At 36.6% G+C, this 24,778-nt stretch overlaps 1 protein-coding gene across 2 annotated transcripts in view; it reads left to right on the plus strand.

The window, feature by feature from the left end:
- Nucleotides 1-17,877: 17,877 nt before the first annotated feature.
- Nucleotides 17,878-24,778, plus strand: part of LOC110443624 (phospholipid-transporting ATPase ID-like) — a 76,016-nt gene continuing 69,115 nt past the window's right edge. For both annotated transcript variants that reach the window (XM_021487959.1, XM_021487958.1), the window contains exon 1: nucleotides 17,878-17,962. The gene's annotated coding sequence lies outside the window, so the exon portion shown is untranslated. The remainder of the gene's footprint in view (nucleotides 17,963-24,778) is intronic.

A 24,778-nucleotide genomic window follows, 5' to 3' on the forward strand; every position in this document is an offset into this window, starting at 1 on the left:
GTTAGGGATTCCAGTCCTGCTAGCTGTGGACACTAGTCTAGTGACATGGTGGTTAGGGATTCCAGTCCTGCTAGCTGTGGACACTAGTCTAGTGACATGGTGGTTAGGGATTCCAGTCCTGCTAGCTGTGGACACTAGTCTAGTGACATGGTGGTTAGGGATTCCAGTCCTGCTAGCTGTGGACACTAGTCTAGTGACATGGTGGTTAGGGATTCCAGTCCTGCTAGCTGTGGACACTAGTCTAGTGACATGGTGGTTAGGGATTCCAGTCCTGCTAGCTGTGGACACTAGTCTAGTGACATGGTGGTTAGGGATTCCAGTCCTGCTAGCTGTGGACACTAGTCTAGTGACATGGTGGTTAGGGATTCCAGTCCTGCTAGCTGTGGACACTAGTCTAGTGACATGGTGGTTAGGGATTCCAGTCCTGCTAGCTGTGGACACTAGTCTAGTGACATGGTGGTTAGGGATCCCAGTACTGCTAGCTGTGGACACTAGTCTAGTGACATTGTGGTTAGGGATCCAAGCACTGCTAGCTGTGGTGGACACTAGCCTAGTGACATGGTGGTTAGGGATCCCAGTCCTGCTAGCTTTGGACACTAGTCTAGTGACATGGTGGTTAGGGAATCCAGTCCTGCTAGCTGTGGACACTAGCCTAGTGACATGGTGGTTAAGGATCCCAGTACTGCTAGCTGTGGACACTAGTCTAGTGACCTGGTGGTTAAGGATCCCAGTCCTGCTAGCTGTGGACACTAGCCTAGTGGCATGGTGGTTAGGGATTCCAGTACTGCTAGCTGTGGACACTAGTCTAGCGACCTGGTGGTTAGGGATCCCAGTCCTGCTAGCTTTGGACACTAGTCTAGGGACATGGTGGTTAGGGATTCCAGTCCTGCTAGGTGTGGACACTAGCCTAGTGACCTGGTGGTTAGGGATCCCAGTCCTGCTAGCTGTGGACACTAGCCTAGTCACATGGTGGTTAAGGACCCTGTCCTGCTAGCTGTGGACACTAGTCTAGTGAAATGGTGGTTAGGGATTCCAGTACTGCTAGCTGTGGACACTAGTCTACCGACCTGGTGGTTAGGGATCCCAGTCCTGCTAGCTTTGGACACTAGTCTAGGGACATGGTGGTTAGGGATTCCAGTCCTGCTAGGTGTGGACACTAGCCTAGTGACCTGGTGGTTAGGGATCCCAGTCCTGCTAGCTTTGGACACTAGTCTTGTGACATGGTGGTTGAGGATCCCAGTCCTGCTAGCTGTGGACACTAGTCTAGCGACCTGGTGGTTAGGGATTCCAGTCCTGCTAGCTGTGGACACTAGTCTAGTAACATGGTGGTTAGAGATTCCAGTACTGCTAGCTGTGGACACTAGTCTACCGACCTGGTGGTTAGGGATCCCAGTCCTGCTAGCTGTCGACACTAGCCTAGTGACATGGTGGTTAGGGTCTCCAGTCCTGCTAGCTGTGGACACTAGTCTAGCGACCTGGTGGTTAGGGATTCCAGTCCTGCTAGCTGTGTACACTAGCCTAGTTACATGGTGGTTAAGGATCCCAGCACTGCTAGCTGTGGACACTAGTCTAGTGACCTGGTGGTTGAGGATCCCAGTCCTGCTAGCTGTGGACACTAGTCTAGCGACCTGGTGGTTAGGGATTCCAGTCCTGCTAGCTGTGGACACTAGCCTAGTGACATGGTGGTTAGGGACCCTGTCCTGCTAGCTGTGGTTTTTCGTATGTACAGTTACCTCCCCTTAATTTAGTTTTGGAATCACTGCTGTTGGCTAGGTATCTCAGTCGGTTAGAGCGACAGTAAAACCATCTGAGGTTCGGGGTTCAAATCCCCGGCTAGCCAATCTGATTTTTAACACTCGGAACCTACTAGTGATTATTTTTTTGTTTATTTCATCGGTATTATGTTTTCATAAAAGCCCAGCAAAGTAAAATGTTCTTTCCAGAAAAGATTTATCAAAGATAATTATAGTCATATCGGATAAATAAGTTTTATGACAGTGGTACTGAGATCGTTAATACCGTGTATGCGCTGGGAGCGATCTATGTAAGAGTTGTCTTACTTTGTTCAATTGAATACCTCGTACAAACGAATGATTATTTTCGTGGCGTGATTCTTGTTTTCTCTCTCCCACACGAATCTTTGCAGAGATAATATTGACTCTGGATTTCGGTATTCAAAGATAGAACTAACGTGTTTAATCTTAGTGTGATGTTTATTCTAGATCAAATTACACACAGCCCGTCATTTGAGATGTGAGGATTTCGGTTTAAAATTGGCAAAGACCATGCGGAGAACGTGTTGACATCAAATATTCACCTGACCAACACTACAGACGTATTTTGTGGTATGATGGCTGTATATGGTTATTTTTCAATCAGATAAATTTCAGTTAAAAATAACCCACGTGCATCAATGCTGACGATAAAAAAATACCCGGGGATACATACGCAGTCCGTTTCAAACAAGGAGTTATTGCTACAGCGGAACCCTTCTAATTGGACAGAATATATTGGTCAGATTACACAGGATAATTAAGCAATGAATGTCTTACAAATGTTGTGATAGTCCTATAACACACATTGCTATTGATGACATACTTAATAAAGCCCGGTAGGGCCCAGTGTGTCAGTAATAGAAATGTGTGTTATATGATCATACAAATATTTTTTCTAAAAAAACCAACATAATTTATATTTAAATTTCGATAGAGTAGTTAAGCTTTATTTAGTTATTTCGAAGAGTTCTTTGAACAGCATATTAAGTCTTGACAACAATGAAATTGTTAACGTCACAATACCGATCGATGACATCACACTAGCAATGTAGTTATAGTCTCACAACAACATTTACCTTCTCAATGCATTGCAATAAAAAGATGCAGAGCAAATGCAAATATCAAAATATACAGATTGTATCTGAAATATTGGTTTAGACAAGTCGTTGGTTGGATTCCTCATATAGTTCGGATATAGACAAATTTAATTGTTAATTTACTTTGTTTGTGCCTGGACCGGTTTGAGTTCAGATTTTACATAATGTATTGACGATGTGTGAAGGTGTTTTTTTCATTCACTTTGCAGACAGTAAATACGTTTCATACGTACGTAGCTGAACGATACTGCCCATTTACAAATTTGTGTGATAATGATAACGACGTAACACAGAAACAGGCATGTCTGATGTAAAAATTAAAGTCAAAGGATCCCTGTCCCCCTACACTGTGGGGGGTTTTATAGTCAGTAATCTCACCTTAAGTTCTTGTTGGTTTTATTGGTTTAATTTTGTTTAACGTCCTGTTAACAGCTGTGGTCATTTAAGGATGTGCCTCCATGGGTGTATTATATGCGTGCTTACGCGCGCGTGTGTGGGTGGATAGGTGTGTGTGTGTGTGTGTGTGTGCAGGAGACAGGGTATGTTGGTTTGCTTACCTCCTTGTGATAACGCGGATCTGATGCTGACTGTATAGTGCTATCTCACTGAAAGCAACCAGCACAGCATTCCGCCCTGTCATATTATACTGACAACGGGTGGACCAGTTTTTGTCATTTCCCTCAATGCTGAACGCTAAACAGGGAATAACAACTACCCTTTTTAAGGACTTTGGTATGTCCCGGCCTTGGGACAGAACCCATTGCCTTTCGTACCTTGGCGAACGCTCAACATTAAAGCCAAAAGCGTGGTATTGCCAAGCAAGGCGCTAGGAAATAAAAGGAAGTTAGAAGTAGAAAGATAAAGATCCCAAATATTGCAATGGGTTTAATAGATTTGTTTAGGACGCTTTTGTGTTGGATTAAACTGTAGTACATATTTAACAAGCGACTTCCGTCGACCAGGTAGCTCAACCGGTGAGGACGATAGTATAACAGTCTGAAGTCAAGGGATCGAATCGCTTTCTACCTACACTCGGAAAACTATTTTTGATTGTATTTTGTTTATTTCATCTTTATGATTTTTTTTCATAAAAGTCCCGCAAGAAATGGTTGTATTTCAGAAATGATTTATTTTAAAACTATAACCATGCCAGAAAAAGAAAACGGTTTCAATCGTGTAGAAACCGTTTTGGCAATGGGACGGGGAGCCTTAATTTATCATTACCACTATCTAGGTATACGTAGGGGGTGTTGATTCTGGTTGGGGGACAATAGATCCCACAGGTATACAGGACATATAAAAGTCGATTTAGTTTCATGATTTGTGATTAAAAAAAAACACATTTTAATCTCTTAACAGTTTCTAAATTACATTAAAGCCTCTGGGCCTATCTGTGTCCCACCCCTCTCCCAATAATATAGATAAGCATATTTGGTTTTATCTCAAACTTTTAAAACTTCAACATTTTTTAATTTCCACCATGGCTGATTGTTTTGATGTTTTTTGAGTTTAAATTTCTAAATTGCCTCCTTCCGACTCCAACAAGAAATTACAGATAAAGAGGAAAATGTTTACCGGACCGACCTGTGATCTAACACAAACGGGAAATACACCAAGTTAAATCAATAGAAAGTTTCAGATTGCTGACCCATTATTTCGGCTGCATGTCGCGATGTTTATCTGCTGTATGACTTATAGAATATATCACTCTTTGTGATGTGGACAGAGAAATATCGACCAGAGGGTAACATTTGTTTATAAGTACGAGCTTTTGCCGAGTGTTAAACTTTAAAACTTGTAACCCGAGAGAGGCTAATCTTTCCTGGTAATGGGATTTACAGGTCGCAGCGCCTATTCCAAATATACTGAGTTCTTCCTGAATAGATAAATTCCATATTTCAATCTACGCTGAGGAAATTTGAGTGACGCCACCATGACCTGATTTCTATCTGTACAATTCCAGTGTACCTCAGGAGTAAGACTGTGTTACTCTGACTAATATGAATGGTGTCCTACACAGTTTCCTAACCTGGTACCATGATATAGATGTGCAGGAAGGAAACACTTGCCATTCCCAGAGCAACTGGTCTCGCCTCCAGTTTTTGTAGTGATTTGGAAAGTCTTTCGCTTTGCATTGCTTCAGACCGCTCACTTTAACAAGAATTTCGGTCTGATCGCTAGTTGTGGCGGAGAAGCGAGTGATGTCTTATAGGGCAAGTTGTTGTCCCTCCGATGGTTCGATGGTTCCCCCCGTAGGTTTTCCTCCGCCACGAAAACAGTTGTTTCCTTAGCGGTGTCGTAATAAAAGCTCTACAGAGTTTATATTTGTTGTTGACAATCTACACGACGTTTAATTAAGATTATTTATTTAGGCAAAATCAAAATTAACCTTTGCTGTTTTCTTAATTTTTGTTTTTGTTTTCGTTAGCAAGCAATTTTTTTTCAAATTTTGTTTTCGTACATAACAGACTAACGTAACTCCTGTTGTAGTTTAATTATTTCGATTATTAATCAGTATATAACACCAAACGTTATATCAGTAGCTAGCTATATAGCCGCCTGTACCTGCCAGGTTTAAGTTACAATTAGACACTCGCTATTCATTGATCGTTGGTTCATAATTGTTACACGTTTTCAGTTATGTATAAATGTATGATGCACGTAACACACACTCAGGGGGCTGTACCTTTAACTTTGCTGTTAGATACATTATGTCAAAAATGAGGTACACTACAGCATACAGCTGTTTTGTACTTCTAAGATTCATCGGTAATGCTAGGGGTCAAAAAGTTAGGAACCCTAAATAGTCTCAACTTCTGTTGAAACAGAGGGGCATGATCGCAAACCCCCTTAATATGTGTTATCAACAGAGGGGCATGAACGCAAACCCCCTTAATATGTGTTATCAAACAGAGGGGCAGGAACGCAACACCCCTAAATATGTGTTATCAAACAGAGGGGCAGGAACGCAACACCCCTAAATATGTGTTATCAAACAGAGGGGCAGGAACTCAAACCCCCTTAATGTATGTTATCAACAGAGGGGCAGGAACGCAAAGCCCCTCAATGTGTGTTAGCAAACAGAGGGGCAGGAACGCAAAACCCCTAAATATGTGTTATCAAACAGAGGGGCAGGAACGCAAAACCGCTTAATGTGTGTTATCAACAGAGGGGCAGGGACGCAAAACCCCTTAATGTATGTTATCAAACAGAGGGGCAGGAACGCAACACCCCTAAATATGTGTTATCAAACAGAGGGGCAGGAACTCAAACCCCCTTAATGTATGTTATCAACAGAGGGGCAGGAACGCAAAGCCCCTCAATGTGTGTTAGCAAACAGAGGGGCAGGAACGCAAAACCCCTTAATGTGTGTTATCAAACAGAGGAGCAGGAACGCAAAACCCGTTAATGTGTGTTATCAAACAGAGGAGCAGGAACGCAAAACCCCTTAATGTGTGTTATCAACAGAGGGGCAGGGACGCAAAACCCCTTAATGTATGTTATCAAACAGAGGCGCAGGAACGCAAAACCCCCCAATGTGGGTTATCAAACAGAGGGGTAGGAACGCAAAACCTCTTAATGTGTGTTATCAACAGAGGGGCAGGGACGCAAAACCCCTTAATGTATGTTATCAAACAGAGGGGCAGGAACGCAAAACCGCTTAATGTGTGTTATCAACAGAGGGGCAGGAACGCAAAACCCCTTAATGTATGTTATCAAACAGAGGGGCAGCAGGAACGCAAAACCCCCCAATGTGTGTTATCAAACAGAGGGGTAGGAACGCAAAACCTCTTAATGTGTGTTATCAACAGAGGGGCAGGAACGCAAAAACCCTCAATGTGTGTTAGCAAACAGAGGGGCAGGAACGCAAAACCCCTCAATGTATGTTATCAAACAGTGGGGCAGGAACGCAAAACCCCTTAATGTGTGTTATCAACAGAGGGGCAGGAACGCAAAACCCCTTAATGTATGTTATTAAACAGAGGGGCAGCAGGAACGCAAAACACCTTAATGTATATGTTATCAACAGAGTTGTACATAAATGTATCATGCTGTCGTGCTAGTGTTCGTAAACGCATGCTTATATTTTATACTTATGTGAAGACATCGCTATTTCCATGAGAAGGCTTCCATTCTTTCATTAAAAAAAGTATTATATCACAATCAAGGGATGAGCTTAGATCAATCAAGGATGAGCTAAGAACAATCAAGGATGAGCTAAGATTCCGTCAGTAGCTCCGGTTCAGCTCTTGAGCAGCCATCTAGATACCATCTACTAGGTATTTGTCAGGGACACACTGATTATAAGCGGTCATAAAGTGTATTGTCTGTGGTTTCTAATTTATCGATTATGACATTGCATGGTATTGTTGTGTTCCGCGTTAAACGTCCTCGTAACAGCTGATCATGAGGTCTCATGAAGACGGGTGAAATGAAATTTCGGATTTAGGTCCATGGGAGTATCAATTAAAATAATGTACAAGCCCCAACCAATTAACTTGATGCATTGATTATCTTGATATGCACAAGTTATCATAATGTATCGGCTCTCGTGATATTCCGGTTGTCGTAATGTGTCAGTTATCGTGATATACCAGCTCTCGTAGTGTACATGTTATCACAATGCATCAGCTATCGTGATGTACAGGTCATCTTGGTAAACCGGTTGTCGTGATGTACCGATTAGTGTGATGTACCGGTTATTGAGATCTATCGGCTATCGTGATGTACCGGTTATTATGATGTATCGATTATCGTCATATACTGGTTATCATGATGTACCGGCCATTGTGATATGCCGCTTATCATGATATACCGATTAGTGTGATGTACCGGTTATTGTGATTTACCGGCTATCGTGATGTACCGGTTATTATGATGTATCGATTATCGTCATATACTGGTTATCATGATGTACCGGCCATTGCGATATGCCGGTTATCGTGATATACCGGTTATTGTGATGTACCAGTTATCAGAATGTGCAAGATACGTGTATCGTGTGATATAACAGTTATAGTGATATACCGGTTATTGTGATATAACAGCTGTCGTGATATACCGGTTATTGTGATATAACAGTTATCGTGATATACCGGTTTTTGTGTCAAACAGTTATCGTGATATACCGGTTATTGTGATATAACAGTTATCATGATACCAACGATGATGGCCTTCTTAATAAGTCGTTTGTGGACTTGTTGATTACAATAGATAAAACAATCTGTGAAGACTCGGTGAATTACTTGAGCACCCATATCGACATAGACTATATCTTAAAAAATGATTAAAAAAAGGTCGGAAAATATTCTAACCATTGACAACCCAACTACGTACATGTATATCGCATTGAAAAATGTAAAAATCCAGGGTGTTCCAAAGAAGAAAAAATATGGTAACTTTGTTATTAGTGATGATTGGCCTCATTTTCTAAATTCCCATACTCGAAATCTCAGGGGCAACATCTGAGGCACGCGGTAAGCAATCTGATTGGTTATAGTTGAGGGGAAAAAATAGGAATCGCTAGTCTGGTACCGTGTCCTTTGAAGTTCACAGAGGAGCTACACCTTATTTACACAAAGCCAGTCAATTTTACCGTTACTGTGCGGCGCGATTCTTTTGACGAACATCTAACTAGTCAACTTGTATTGTCCACAATGTGGTACGTACAGGGCCTTCGATTTCATAATGACAAATTCTAGGGGTACAGAGAACGCAAGTTAGCGTAACCCTTTGTTTTTTTGGGTGGCCGTTATAGTATAAAATACCGGCACTACATCTACTTAAGTAGATGTCTATGGTAGACAAGCCCTCCTCCTAGACCCACGCCATATAAGGCATCATGATACGATACGACCAGTGACCTCCCCATCCTTTTATATAATAATAGTACAACTAAGATATATATATTATTAGACCAGTAAACTTATACATCCCTCTCTTAAGGCCCTCTGCGCTACCCGCTTCCTATCTGACAAAGTTTACCTTTTGATTGCCCAAATATTTATCTTATTTTTTTTATCTATTTTTTCTATTACATATAAACATACACCATAGAATAAAAGGTAAAAACACGCATACACCATATGGACCCCTCGGATTATCTCAGACTCCGGCCAAACCTGACAACGAAACAAAGTACTGTACCTAACGGAAGCAGAGACGTTTCTCTACTGTCGGGCATAACCGGAAGTTAGAGACCAGCAACCGGAGGGACACACCTACCAACCATTTCGGACCAAGGAGTCGTCTCCCAAATTTCATCAAAATATAAGGATAGGATATAGTATAGGCGACTCCTCCCCACCACCTGAGGGAAGGCAACTTCCCTCACGCCGACAGAACACCGACTTCCGTCAGTGAGATGAAACCTGTAAGGGCGGATTCATGGAGGTGAAAAACCCTTCAACCAATCAACCAATATACTTAAGTGCAAATGTTTTCCCACGTAAGGGGAATTTTTTTTTCCTGTGATGTGTATTTTTTAAACTTTTAATCTTATCATCTAATAAATTTTGCAATACAGTTCTAAAGAATTGCTTTAAATGCACAGATAATGTTGCAGATCTCTCAAAGTAGCACTTGGTTTAAAAAACACAATGCCAACGATAACTACATACGTGCAAAAAGCACTGTATAAGGAAAAAAAAGTCACATAATGGCAAAACATTTTGGACTAGGTGCAAAAAAAGGTCGAGATACATGATGGCAAAATACGTTTTTGACTTAATGTATATATTTCTTTAACCTGAAGATGAAAATATTTTAAACGTAAATGCAAATATTTTGTACTTTAGTTGAAAAGCGAGCACACAATGACAAATTGGCAAATATCTTTTGCATTAAAATGCAATTTAACCTTAAAAAAAACGTAACATAAGATTTTATGACTGATTTCTCTTAATTGAATGTAGTTGAGATCAAATAAAAAAAAGTCTACCAAAATCAATCTCCGGGAAAACGGTTCATCCTCGTAAATAAAAAAAAATAAAGCAACGAGAAGTTTAAGCAACTACGGGCCGCCGTACAGCGGAAAAGGGAGGTAGCTCGCACTGATATGCTGTGTCCTGACGAAACTCGGAAGCAGAATAATGGTATTACGGAGCCATATCATGTCATGGTAAGTTGTAAAATAATTTTTGATTAACAAATGTAATTCATAATGAAAAGATAGTAACATTTGCATTCAAAAATGTTTTAAAATGGGCATATCAACAGTAAAATGTGAAGCGTCGTCTGCTAACAGTGCTAACGGCCTTGTCAACATAACGTTAGGTGTTAAAACAAACCATAACAATACTTTAGTCTTTTTTGAATTAATAAAATGGTGGTACAACTATTAGAAACATAAGTATGTTGGTTATTACATCAAAAAGTAGAAATAACCAGAAAAAATCCAGATATCCACTGATTAGTTAATAAAAAATATATGGAAGCCCATGACCTAAGCGCTGCTTTGTTATCGTAGTATTGCGTACACAACTTGTAATTATTGAAATTGATTGTTGTTCGACCAATCTTGATACCGTTAAGATCGGAGCACATTATCCGCCATTCTAAACACATCTTCTGTCATGTGTAGGTTTTCTGTTTGAAGGCATATAATTTAATGTCTTAAGATGTCAAATGGATCGTTATATGAAGTCTCGTTCAAGTCTCGTTCTTTAATAGCACAACATAATTATATTCCAAGGTTGTTAACAATTTTGAAAATAAATATAACTTGCTATAATATGTAAAAAAAAAAAAACACCTACTGATTACTTAAATTGAGCTTTTTATACAGATTTGAACAAATGAACCTCAAAATAACCATTCTAAACAAATTGGGTTTTTTTATCCTAAATTTTCCAATATTTATACTCTGTGTTTCACATGAAATATCTTGGTCATGATTTGTTCTACAGAGTAATTTTTGTTTTACAATGAAATAATATTTGTGCGGATTACGTGATATGATAGAAATATCATATTTTATGATTTTGTAAAATTCTGAGCCCTATTTAAGGTCATGTGATGCAAATTGACAAATGACTCTTTAAAAATGGGATAGGGTTGTTAAAAGTACTATATAGCAGGAAAAAACGTCGGTAACATATTGTTTTTATTCATTAAATGTACAGATGAATAATAAATCTTAAACATGTCTGAGTTTCAAAAAAGGTTAGATTTTATTTCATGTTCAAAATCTCATTTTGCTTTTTACATGATTTCCCGCCAAAATTGTTAAGGGGTATAGTGTAGGAAAAGTGACTCTAGCGAGAACAATAGTGTATCTATTAGAAATAATATCATTCATTATGGAACACCAAGATTTTTTACATTTTGTAAAAATAAGCGAAACATGTAATATGCTTAAATAAATACCGAATCATCCATCAACGCGCGTTCAGAAGTGTCCCGTTGACTAGATATATACAATCAAAGGTGACTGCTCCTTACCGGCGAGCATTTTAATACGTAGTACTTGTGACGTCAGAGTGGCACGTTTGGGTCACTGGAGCTACAGGTCAACAGGTCAATATGCAAATTTAGATGTTCTTATATGAAATTTCCCCACTGAAACGGGTAGGAAAAACAATAAACTTGTTAAAACTTGCTTCAGGAGCTTCTCTCCTCCAATATATTTCTGATTTGTTTCAATAGACACAGTCTGACAGTGTGCTTCTTGGCATTAACTACATTCTTAATACAATTTACTAGCAGTTTAAGTTGAAGACAGAACACATCACTTTTCACGTTAACATTTACATCGGAGGACGATTCTGATATGGCAGGGATCAGAGACATGTAAAGCCAGTAGTATATATATTATACGTCTCTGGCAGGGACGTAAGACGTATATAAGATACGCATATAGCACAGCAGACACACAGAATGAAAACTCCATATATTACTTGATTTAAAACAAAATCATATGACGTAAGAGCCAGTTTAATGGTGTGACTTTTTAGAGTCACATATTTACAATGTAATCTACAGTAATGTTCTGAAATCTGATGAATCGCATGTATTCCTCCTATATGTATACATGCATACTTAATACCCCATGTAACGTTACATATCAACATATCGACGTCTAAAAGTAGAAAGTTTTACCGAACAGCTTTTGCATCTGAGTTTGGTGTAGTATTAGAGCACGTAGATATGGAACGAATAAACTATCATTCAATTTGGTTTTCTCATAATCGCAAACTTAGATCACTTGAAAAGTAAAAACACCGGGAAGTAGGGAGTAGTTTAATTGTATACCCATGTGTATACGTGAACAACCAAGTTATGTCTAATGTCAATCAAAATGTCGCAATTAAATGTGATTATTATGATAGTTTAAAATATTTGTTTCGTTGAAATATTGCTTTAGATGTCGGCTGAAATCGGGATACGAAAATGAAAATGGCCCTTCCCCACTTCATGATTTTTTTCATTTCACTTAAAATCAGTAACATGCAAGTCTATTCGTGTGCTATAAGCAAATGGTTTTCTCTCTAATGTGTATTGAAATATATGAAAAAGTGTACCGTTCTGAGGCATTATTTGCCTACTCCGTTCAACATTTTTATTTAACAACATCATTATAAATAATTAATCAGATTCGTTACTCAGGTGTGGCTTGAAGTAATTACACAAAACCCAAGCACAATCTATATAATATTGCTTCATATTCTATGCATATTTTTCAGAAAAGAAACAGGTTCCCAAATTTCCACTCATCGTTAGCTCCAAATTGGACATGAAATTCAAACTCGAAATAGAAAAGAGTTCCGCCGGGCTCGCTCTAGTTGGTGATATTCAATTCAACTAGGCTTCACAACACTGGTTTTGCGTTTGTTTTAAAACACAATTTTCATAAACAGGAACTGGATTAGTTTGGATTTATGCTAAAATTGGAAGATTTTTTTCTGTAAATAGTGTGCCACAAGTAAACTCATCACGAGTTCTTGGATCCGCCCCTGAAGATATATTTTTGGTTAAAAAACTGCTAAACAAATGTTCGTGTTGGTATTCTAAACTATTCAATAAATGTCATATCATCGCCACTATAACTACAAAATTAAAAAAAACCTTTAAAATTCAGAAATTTCATCAAACATACATTTTTCCTTATTAAACATCGTCAGTTTTCGGTCCAGGTTACTAGCTTAAGGTAAAAACGCATGTAAAAGACAGTTAAACGCTGTTGAAATTTACTTTAATACTTTCAACAACATGCTTTCTTCCAACACTGGGGACAAAAAGAAATGCGCCGGTACACCATTCTACCTGTGTTAGTTGGAGGATCGGTTATAAATGCCCTTTGGCCATGACATTCACAGGTAACACCTCTCAGGTAATTAGTTTACCTGTTAATTCACAGGTAGGTATCGTAAATACTCTTTGGCTATATAGTATAAAGTGGTAAGAACTACAGGTAATTAACATACCTTTTAATTCACAGATAGAGATTTAGGTTTGTAAGCTGAGAGATGTAATACATATGTCTCTGGTATTACTCTTTTTTCAATTCAATTTCAATTCAATTTATTACCAAATGCACATTGCATATAGGCGTACAGAAATATACATATAGATAAATTCTTTACAAATATCTTGTACAATGGCCGGGAACATATGCAATAGATTCAATTCCATACATAATATTTACAAATTATGAAATTGTCATAAGCTTGGGAAAACTTTAAGATTTTCCTAAGGTAACTTAGCGGACTCTTATGAAGCATAATTTAGTTGCATAATTTAGTTGTTTATGAAATAATACAAATAAAGCCTTAATCTAACCAAAGTTCTAGGAAATAACAAAACTTCAAAGTCAATCATACAACCTCAACATGAAGGTAGAACGAGTACTATATAATATATAATGAAATGAGATTATAACTCATTGTGAAGTAAAAGACATAGATCTCAATCGCATTATACAGTAACAAAACGTGTATAGCAAGACTTTGATACAGCTTATATTTCATAATATACGACTTCTCTTAACAGTTGCCTGAATCAAGTACTAACTTAAATTTCTAATGAGTTTAATTGTTTTGCTAGACAGTAGCTCTATTAATTTAAACACAGAAGGACGAATACGATAATATGGCTTGATATACGATACTCTTAATTCTAAAAACACAGGACTAATAAGAATGAAATGAAACTCATTCTCGACATCTCCAAGATCACATAAAGTACACAATATCTGGTTTCGAGGCACTGCGTTATATCTACCTGTCTCTATATTAAGGTTATGTGCTTGCAATCTATATTTCGCAAAATATATTTATTTTTTCTAAATAGCGGTTTTGTAAAATACCATTGTATATCAAAACGGTCAACACTGTGTTTATACAACAAACATTATGAAGATGTCTCGAATATGTTTCTCATTTCCTGAATAAAAGTATCCTTTATGCGTTGTATATATAATAATAATAAAAAAAATCTCATTTGGTACACATTGTGCCAACCACACATCTCCAAAACCCAATGTACACAAATCACGTCTCAGCTGATAAACCCAATTTGCTTTACAATTTGGTTTCCTGTTATAAAGCTCTAAAAGTTCATCGTAACAGGCCCTCAAAATACAGTTATTAGTCTTTAATATTTGCAGCCAGTACTTTACAATAGCAATCCTACGCTGTATATGCAAAGGGTAACGACCAAGTTCAAAATACACCATGGCATTATTTACTGTTTTCCTGACGACCAATACGGTTTTCAAAAATAATAAATGTATATCTTTGTACCCATATACCCGTAATTCACAATACATGATATATAAGTATCAAATAAAGGTAACTTGGTCTTTTCATTCAACAAAAATCTTTTCGCTTTCCGATTAAGAAGAAAATAATCTGTCCTTCATTGTACAGCAATTTTATTCAATGCAATGGTAAATTTACCATTATAATTCAAAACCAAACCTAAATAGCAAAATTGATCTACCACTTCTATAGCTTTACCATCAAAAATCCACTGCTCGTTTGGATACAATCGTTTACTTTTCCTAAAAACAGCTATTTTTGTTTTGTCTACATTTACAGATAAATTCCAACGTCGAGAATAAGTGATTAAAAAATCAAAATCCAACATATTTTGTAGGTCAACAACATCCTCAGAAAAAATACCGTGTCATCGACATACATAATTAAAAACAAATTAAGTAATTGCAAGTGATAACTTTGGCAATTTGATTTAATCAGTTCGTATTCCATGTTGTTGACAAATAAAGAAAACATTATTAGCGATAAAGATTCTCCGTGTAATAATCCGACCTGTAAGTCGTACATAGGAGATAATTTACCATCAAGCTTTACACATCGTATATAGATTTAAAACATTAAGCATCCGTCCTGTTACACCCGATTTCCACAATTTCCACTACAATTTATCATGTGATATACTATCAAACGCTTTTCTATAGTCTACGAAAACACAATAAAGCCTTTTATTACTCTGTAAAGTTTTAGTAATCAAGATATGAAGTACAAAAATTGCCTCCCTGGTACCACTCCCGGGCTTAAAACCAAACTGAGCATCTGTTATAGCATTCTCGCTTTCGCTCCACTTTAACATTCGTTCTTACTAACGTGATTCCCCTATAGTTATTTACGTCGTTTTTATCACCTTTTTTATGCAGAGGTATAACAACTCCTTCTGACCAAACTTTAGAAATTATCCTACCTGTAATATAGTATTAAACAATTTCTGGAAAACTGCTGCAAAAACATCAATATACCCAATAAAATATTCATTAATGACATTGTCTAAACCGGCGGATTTACCTTTGGATGACCTTTTCATTGAAACTAATAATTCATCAAGACTGAAATCGTCATCAAGCTCAGGGTACTTACCTTCGTTATCAACTTCAACTTGCTCAACATTGATGGGAGAAAAGTTAACTGAATTGTTGGCAATATCTTTAAAATATTGGTAAAAATCATTTAAAACCAGATTTCCAATTATAAAGGTCATCATATTGTGACCTTGAAAAAGGTCATTCCCATGAGTTGATTTTGGTAGACTTTTGTTCCCGGAAAGCTTTCATGCTACCAAATAACATGAACTAATAATACCTTTTGTTGCAATTTTCTGGAGGTTGACCCTATTTTTGGCTAATATGACCAGCCTAATACGTTTGCACTAAAGTAGTTCTGGTGTATTATACTAAAACGCCCGCCCATAGAATTTCGAGGATAGTAAATGTATTGTAATATGCTAATATAAATTTTTCAAAGGATGTAGATAGGATAATCACAATCCTACAAGTGGACTTATCCATGAGCACAAAAACCATATTATAGACAGAGATCATGCCTACATAGTTCCACGAAAAGAATAGCATTATCTGTGTTCTGAGTATTCACTTGTTTTATTTTGTATTTATAAATCTCTTAATGGGGGAGAGAAACGAAATTGATTGACTGATTGATTGATTGATTTTTTAAAATTGTATCCCTCTATTTTGATCTGTAACGTGTCAAGTTATTTTATGTAATTCCGTCTTTGTGTGATCAACATTTGTATATATATACATGGTATGTAATTAGCATATGAATTAATGATAGCTTTACTGGAATGCGAACATTTTATATTTAGTTGATCAATTTTGTACATATTTGTGCAAGAGTTTTCCGTATTTCCACATATTAAATCTTATACATAGAACATGAATTAATGCATTCTGTCCATCATGTCATTCTCGAATACAATTTTTCAATTCAATTAAACTTTATTGCACTTGCAATAAATAGATCGAACAGCAAATTACCGCAACATTAACCTTGCCACATTTACCAATTCTGTATTAAGCCGCCTTCCTCAGTTCAAAAAACTTTTTAATGAAGAGACCCAAATCGGGTGATAGTATCAGGCTAAGTAAGTTTTGCATGTCATTTAATGATGTAATTGATTTCTTTCTTTCGAAGTATAATTTCCTAATGTCAGAGGTGTGCATACAAGAAAAAAGAAGTGTACCTCGTTTTCTAGTCTACAGTTCTCACAAAGACGAATTTTGTTTGTTTTTGCTCTGACTGTTATCTTAACAATATTGTTACTTATTCTATTTTTTATTTATAAATGTACGGTCATAAATACTATACTATTCCACACAATTCCATGTGTCTTAAGTGTTGAAAATAAAAAAAAAATAGCTCTTCAGTAGGACGGACCACAGGGACCTAATTTATAATTTGTTATGTAGCGATATTTGGACCTAAACTGCCCCTAAAACGTGTAATATTATTCGGAAACCTCCCAGTTCAGGTCAAAATATAGCTCGATCTCATTAAAATCAGTTCATGCGGTACGTGATAATGAACAGCTGTATTTATTCAGATTGAATATAGCTGTGACAGATTCTCAGCTCATGTGGTTATATGTACCGTATACAGTGGCGGATCCAGTTTTTTTTGAGAATTTTCTTTAAAAATCGTGTATTTTCACCGTTTTCCTCAATTCTTTCCAGATTAGATCTATCTGAGTCTCTTAACTCTCTTACGGTGGACCGACTACAATGACTCTTTTTTTTATAGACCAGCTGTTTGTTTTCAGTAGTCATGCAGATTGGTAAACAGTGTGGTTTGTCCACACCAAGTCACGATCGAACTAGGACGCCACATGTATACTTTATTCTGCATACTTATAGTAATACCAATGTTATAACAGTACAAAACGGCGTTTCACAATTCGTCGTAGACCGGACTTCTATTTAAAGATCTATCTTATAATTTACCTGTCTTTGAATGCCTTGAAAATCTTAATTCTGACTTTCATTTTAAAACGTGATGTTGAATGAAATATCTAAGTTATTGAACATGATCTTACATAATTAACATATCATATTCAATATCGAACTTAGTACGATTTATTGCACATGTAAAATTGACTTTATAAGAACTAGAATCTATCTTCACTGTCAACTTGTTGCGTGGGTTCAGATCTAGATTGTACCTTTAAATCTTGATGCAGTTACCCCCTATTGTACCTCACGAATACCTTATTTACATGTTTTCCAAGATGGCTTCTGGGGTTGTATGATAGGAACATGGGAACCGTGACCAGGGATGTTTTAATGGATATTTATCAATGAAAGTGAGTATAACACATCTTTGGGAAACACATCGCATGTCATATCTTTTTGTGAGTTATTTAGTAACATTGAATGAGTTCAGAATCAAAGTAACTCACTCGCTAAATGACACGTTTCTATCGTCGTGTCTAAGTCGACTGAAGATGACGGAAACTGGTCGTCGTTAATTTTTGTGTTTAGTATTGTTTTCTGACTGTTTCACTAACCCAGTATATCTGAGGGGTAAAAACTATAGTCTGTTATTGTGTTCGTGGGATCGACCAATCTGTACGAGGAAAACTTATGGGGAACTTGTTTAAAAACGTGTCATTTAGGTTAGAACACGCGCTCCTTCTGCAGGTGTGCGTTTCCGTTGCTATCGCGGATGCTTCACTGTCGGTTTCATTTTGCCTCTCCGTCTTCATGTATCACACGTATCAGATTCGTTCTAGTTCTTTAAACACACAGTGGTTTTAGGATATATAACATATTAATGAGTTGTATATTATCTTTGATGAGATCGCCGGGTGTTTTTAAACAAATAATGCACACCTTTGTAAACATTTCACTTGTGGGGTACCAAAAGGGGAATCAATTTTCATCATCATATTCAATAGTATGTTTTCAGGACAGAATTAACACTGCATGGTCACAATAAAAACAAATCCTATTGGTTGGTCCATTTAAATGTTTTTTTCAATTTGAAATGTTAAGAAAGGAATTTGTAAATATTTAAGAAAACACTTTTTAATTTTATTCTGCTGGGTTTTTTTTCTTTTTTCTTTGACTTGTTTTGTATGACTTATCATCCAGGAAGTTTTATACGCGACTATATTACATTACCTGTATACACACGTACAGCAACCAATTAGAGGACAGTTATTGGCCACGCTAGTTATATTATACTGTGCGTAGCTATATTTGGAAACAGACCTGCTATCATTATGTATCAGTTATCTTTAATGGCAGTGTATTTCGAAGTTTGATATTGACAGCTATATATAGATGTTGATGCTCAAGTTTTTCACTGATTCCACAAACCCTGTTTTAGTGGGTTTTTCTTTTTCTTTAATCAACATTGACCAAACATGTTCTGAAAATGAATTATAAGTAAACAAAGCAACATATTGTTTATACCATGCATGCAATTGATGATAACTGGTAGATATAAATATATATAAGCAGATCATGAAATCGGTCTTGGAAGTTATTTTCCCATCATATGGGTCACAGTAAATTACTACAGTGTCTGACCCTCAAATTGACTTCTTATAAAAACACTATTGTTAAAATTATACCTTGGAGCTTATGTTTAATTACGCCTGAAAAAATGAGTGATGGTCTAGATTTTGACCATATATACATGTATAAAGACAGTAAATTTAAATGTTCTGTATGTCTTAGTAGTTTAATATCGCATGGATCGATGAATTTATAAACATTTCTTTGAAAGAGTTGTCCCCACTCTGACCTACATATATTTGAATAGCGCTGTAGCTATACATTCATGTCTTAATGTAAACATATATCATCTTTTAGAAAACAGGTTAAAGATTTCTTGCCACAGGCATCTGTTTGTCAATATCCTAGCTACATCTTTGTTGGTGACCTAGTTTTAACTTGCATTGTGTTGACCATGGTATTACGTGAGAGATCAACATTCTCCATCTAAAACGTTGTCTCACTCTGGTTAACTTGATCGAGATAGTGTTGCAGACCGTGTGCACTGATGTGTAACGAACTTCATAGTCCCTGTGTCACTAGCTCTTTTGTGACATAGCCACAAACTAATGTAATTGTCCTAATGTGTTCGTAAAATTTCTTATACCAGTCGAGGAAAGTGTGGATGTAAGTTTTCATAAACATCAATACCTCAGTCCTCAAATATAAGCTAGAATCGGCATTACTGATCCTAATTTTCCATTTGATCAATCATGTAGCAGATATAGTACTGTATATCAAGAAAACATTATTTTTCGTGATTTCATTCTTTATTTAATCTTCAGCAGTGTTTTAAATGTAATAATTTTGTATACATGCACAGTGTTATATTACTTTAAAAGTTTTAAAAATCATTATATACCATATTTATCCTGCAGTAAGCCCAGGGGACCAGCATGTCATCTCTGACTCGATGTTGGAGGAGGGGCTAATTACAGTACATTAAATAACTTTATTGCCGTGTAGATATAGATGGGCTTATTACCAGGCATTAAGGTTTTATTGTCAGATAAATACGGTATAATGTAACATTTCGGCTGTAAGGGTAAATATAGACTATAAGGCTCATACAGTTTTGGGCAGCACTGGTCCAGTGGTTATAGGCGTCTGACTGTCTTCAATCGCTAGTCCTCCACCATTAGGGCGTGGGTTCAAGGCCTACCTGGGACAGATGTCACCAGGTCGGTGGTTTTTCTCCGGGTACTCCGGTTTTCCTCCACCTCCAAAACCTGGCACATCCTAAAATGACTATATAGCTATTAAAAGGACATAAATCACAAACAAAATCATACAGTTGTCTTCTTCTCATGGTTTGGTCATCTTAGCTATGAAATCTCCATTCTTTATATCATATACATGTACCTATATCCACCAAAATGTGTACGTGTGGGCCTCGATCTATATAGGAACGCACCTGAGCATTTTGATTTAGTACGTGTTACAAATATGAAACGATGAGTTTCATAAATACTGTCTTTAGATACATCATTCTCAAGCTTTGACCAAAGACTTTCTTCCAGTGCAATATTTACCAAGGTAATATATGTCCTTGCTACTGACAATGGATAAATATGTAAATATACATTCAACCTCATGCAGGAAGTTGTTCTCCTTTCAGGGACAATCAATTGACCTTTAATCTTGTGAGTGCCTAATCTCTTTAACTGTTGTATATTACACCAATGAAAACCAAATCTGTAGACAATAGTACATTTATGTGTTTGTGTTGACCTTCCCATTGTCTTTCTACTTGTAAACATGTGTCGTTCCTCTCGGGAAATTGACTTGGTCGATAAGAACCAGAAACTCGCTAAAACCTATATTCGAAATTCCCTTGCGTAAACTGTTACTACATGATACCAATTGGAACTTCACAGATATTTTTTAAGTAATACTCCAAGCCCCAATTTCCAAAATTCTACTCTTTCACTGTCAATTTAATCTAGTAATAAATCAATTCTCTGCCTTTCCAAGTGTTGCCTCTACGGGTGTAGCTAGTGTATAGGAGCTGTCAAGCTCTATATATAAATTCAGATCTACGTTATCAATGCTATCTATATTATTGTAGGACATGTGATCAATGATGAGTACGATAGATCTATCACAAAATTGAAACACATAATTTTCTGGTTGTTGTCAGGTTGTAGAGCCATTCATGCATGTATATACACACACACGTTGAATGTTTATAATAAGGCCAAGAAAAAACAATCTGTTTCTTTTTCTGGTATGTTAAAAATCTTTAAAAAAATCTTTTACTGAACAAGCAGGCCAAGAATCATTGAACTGTTTATTACACCGGTAGCATTAGTGAATAACTATCAAGTGTTTCCAAACAAACGACCTTGCACGTACTCTTATACAAGGTCACAGAGAGGTTGAATGTGTTAAAATCATTTAACAGCTTGTGCCAAACCATGAAGCTAGTCATGATTTTAGCCAGCAGCCTGCTTCAATGAAATTACCCTTGACTCAAACATGGCCACATTTATATCAACCAACTAGTGTTCATTTTTCTGGCTTAGTCATAAGACCTTTAATGTTTTGCAACGATGCGTGTAAATAGTTTGCTGCACGCAAATGAATGTTTTAAGTATAATTTTATAAATTCTGTCAGAAAATCTTTGTTTATTCGAAGTCAACATCCTTATTTTCTTACAATTTGATACACATCAAATCTTTGTTAGACATCTTTGTTATTCCGGTCTTGTCTACTTGTGTATAGGCCTCCACAAGTGACTGTTTACGTCTACAATAGATTGAGTCACAATCGTATGTTCATCGTGTATCTATAATTGAATGTAGATTGTTCATTCAAGCACAAAAGCAACATATGGTGTTCAGAGCTGTCATGTTTGGGGACCATTTTGCTATGATCAATTTCTTCTCGGAATTGAATTATTTATATATATATACTTAACACACAAAGACCATCCTTATAGACGTAGCAAATGTTAGACAACACGTTCACAAACATCGCCGGATGTACGTAAAACTGAATAACACGCGATAGAGTCGGAAGAGGCATAAAGTGTTTATCAGATCACAAATAAGGAAATGAGTGATCGCTTTAAGGACAGGAAATTTCCTAAGACATGACACAGCGTCTTAGGCTATAGACAGATGTTCTTAAATAATAGAATTGATCAATTTCCTTGAACTCAATTTTATCAAATTTAATGACATTACAATTAAGGTACATTAATATTCTTATTTGATGTTTTCTTAATAATTATTAAACAGGAAATGAAATATCCAAGTACAGGGATTCAAAAAGAATGCCATTATATTATACACAGTGACACAAATTAAAGATACTTAGATATTCAACACATGTTTAAAAAAAAATCAAAATCGGAAGGACTGTATGATTTGACTTGCAGAGCTTAATTGATCTGCGATTCTTAATGTTTTAATATATACATTGTATATATACATGTATTTTATTATCTTGTTTCTTGCAAATTTTGGCAGGAAATGCAATTATCATGGGTTTCATTGTTGAGTGCATATCTTCTGTCCACATGCATGTTAATTAAAGTTGAACTTGTACAGGAATTAATTATTGAACATATATAGCTAGACTGTCTGCATGAGGATGGGAACCTGGAGGGATGACTTCATCAAGGGCGAGGGAATCTTAGGTCTTTAATTGTGTCATCAAAGACTTCTAAAATGTCATGCCGTAATAATGTGCATTCATCGTGCAGCAAAATGGAGTTTAATATCTACGGTTATACATGTATGTATGAGTATATTTATATCTTGGGGATTGTCAGGGGAAGTGGATATTAGCTAAGGCATCATCTGGGTGGTCGGCCATTCAACAAGGCGGCCAGGGTTCAATTCCCTGATCCATGTGAAAAGGTATGCGGTCACCTGCCCAACCATGTGGGTTTTCTTCCGGAACTCTGAGAGTGATTTTTATAAGTTGAAATAACTTGTTTCATAATTGTTGTGAAACAAATAAAGTTTATATATACATATATATATATTAGGGCATCATATCACTACAGGTGTTTAAATACAAAGGCTGTGTATATGTACCTGATTTAGGTCTGGTTTAATAGGTAGGGGTATGACCAGGGAAATATTGGAGGCCTATAAATAAGTAATGCAGAAATGTTCTCAAGATTTTCACCACATGTATATATTCAGTACATCACAATATCAATGCAATCTGTAGGCTGTACATTTATACATGTATTTGGATATTTTTCATGGTTTTGTATCCTTAGAGAGCTAGACATATTGCCGTAAGAAAATGTAAGTTTATTTATTCTAAGAACTGTTTGCCTGCAGTTTGAACATCCCACCTAGTAACCAAAATCTGTGGTATTTCAGTCACAATGATAACAAGGCAACATCAACATCAAGTCCTTGTAAACAGGACCTAAAGTTACCTTGGATACTCAGGAAGTTCATACGAAACTTAAGCATACCCTAGCCTATTTATCCTGCAATAAGACCAGGGGGCCAACACATAATCTCTAACTCAAATTAGTGGCCGGGGCTTATTACAGGACAACTCATATTCTCTAACTCAAAGTAAAGGGCGGAGCTTATTACAGGACAATGAAGCAGTATATTATTGTTAGTATTTTTACTGAACTGAAATAGATATTGATGGGCTTATTACCAGGCATTGGCTTATTGCCGGACAAGTACATTAAGAATTTAAAGGGCTTTTCAGGTATTTGTCATTTGATCATCTTAAAAAATAAGGCGCCTTATTTATATCAATAGTTGGTATAATATTTGATTATTTTTTGTACAGTATTTTTTCACAAGTTTATGTACATGTACTTAAGTGTATATTTGTTTACCTGGTAATTAAATTAACGGAAAGTATTTTATCTTTTGACGTCTCAAAATCTGGATCCCGTCCACATTTCATTACTGCATATATTAACTCTACACTAGATCACAGGCAGATTTTGAAAAAAAATCTACTTATTATTTATGCCTGACCTATATTTTTTTTATATTTTCTCAGTAGATAAACCAGATATTGAAACTGTTCATTTATAGACGAGTTTAAGAGTGCTGACATAAAATATTCTATCCCGGACATTGAGCTAGTGGGGTCTTTTACCCCTGATAACGGAGTCAATTTAAGACCCTATTTATAAATATTTGAACTAGACCACCTAGGTGTTTCCTAAAAATAAAACCATACTTTGCAGGACTTTTATGAAAAATGATAAAGACGAAATAAACGAAATACAATCAACACAAGTGTGATAAATTAAGCAGGGCTAGACGAGGGATTCAAACCCTGGACTCCAGATATCTAAATGTTTAGGAAAAGGGTAGTGCTGTGGCCTGGAACAAGGATCTTTAATATCGTTCATTCTAATGATCAAGGCAAGTCCCGTGACCTATTGAGAAATCATTGATCTATACTTAGCATTAGGATCAACATAAGTCTTGTGATCTATTAAAAAATAGTTTTCAAGACTGGTCCGATTATGTATACCTTTTTTACCTGTCCATGCTATGGTCTACAAGCTTACAATGTTAGCCTGTATTTGCAATCAACCTGGGTATATATTCATAATAGGCTGCTACTACTAACAAACCTCGTATGATCATGCCCAACTATTGTGAAATACTGC

Source organism: Mizuhopecten yessoensis, unplaced genomic scaffold (genome assembly GCF_002113885.1).
Source record: "Mizuhopecten yessoensis strain PY_sf001 unplaced genomic scaffold, ASM211388v2 scaffold716355, whole genome shotgun sequence".
NCBI classification, from domain to species: Eukaryota; Metazoa; Mollusca; class Bivalvia; order Pectinida; family Pectinidae; genus Mizuhopecten; species Mizuhopecten yessoensis.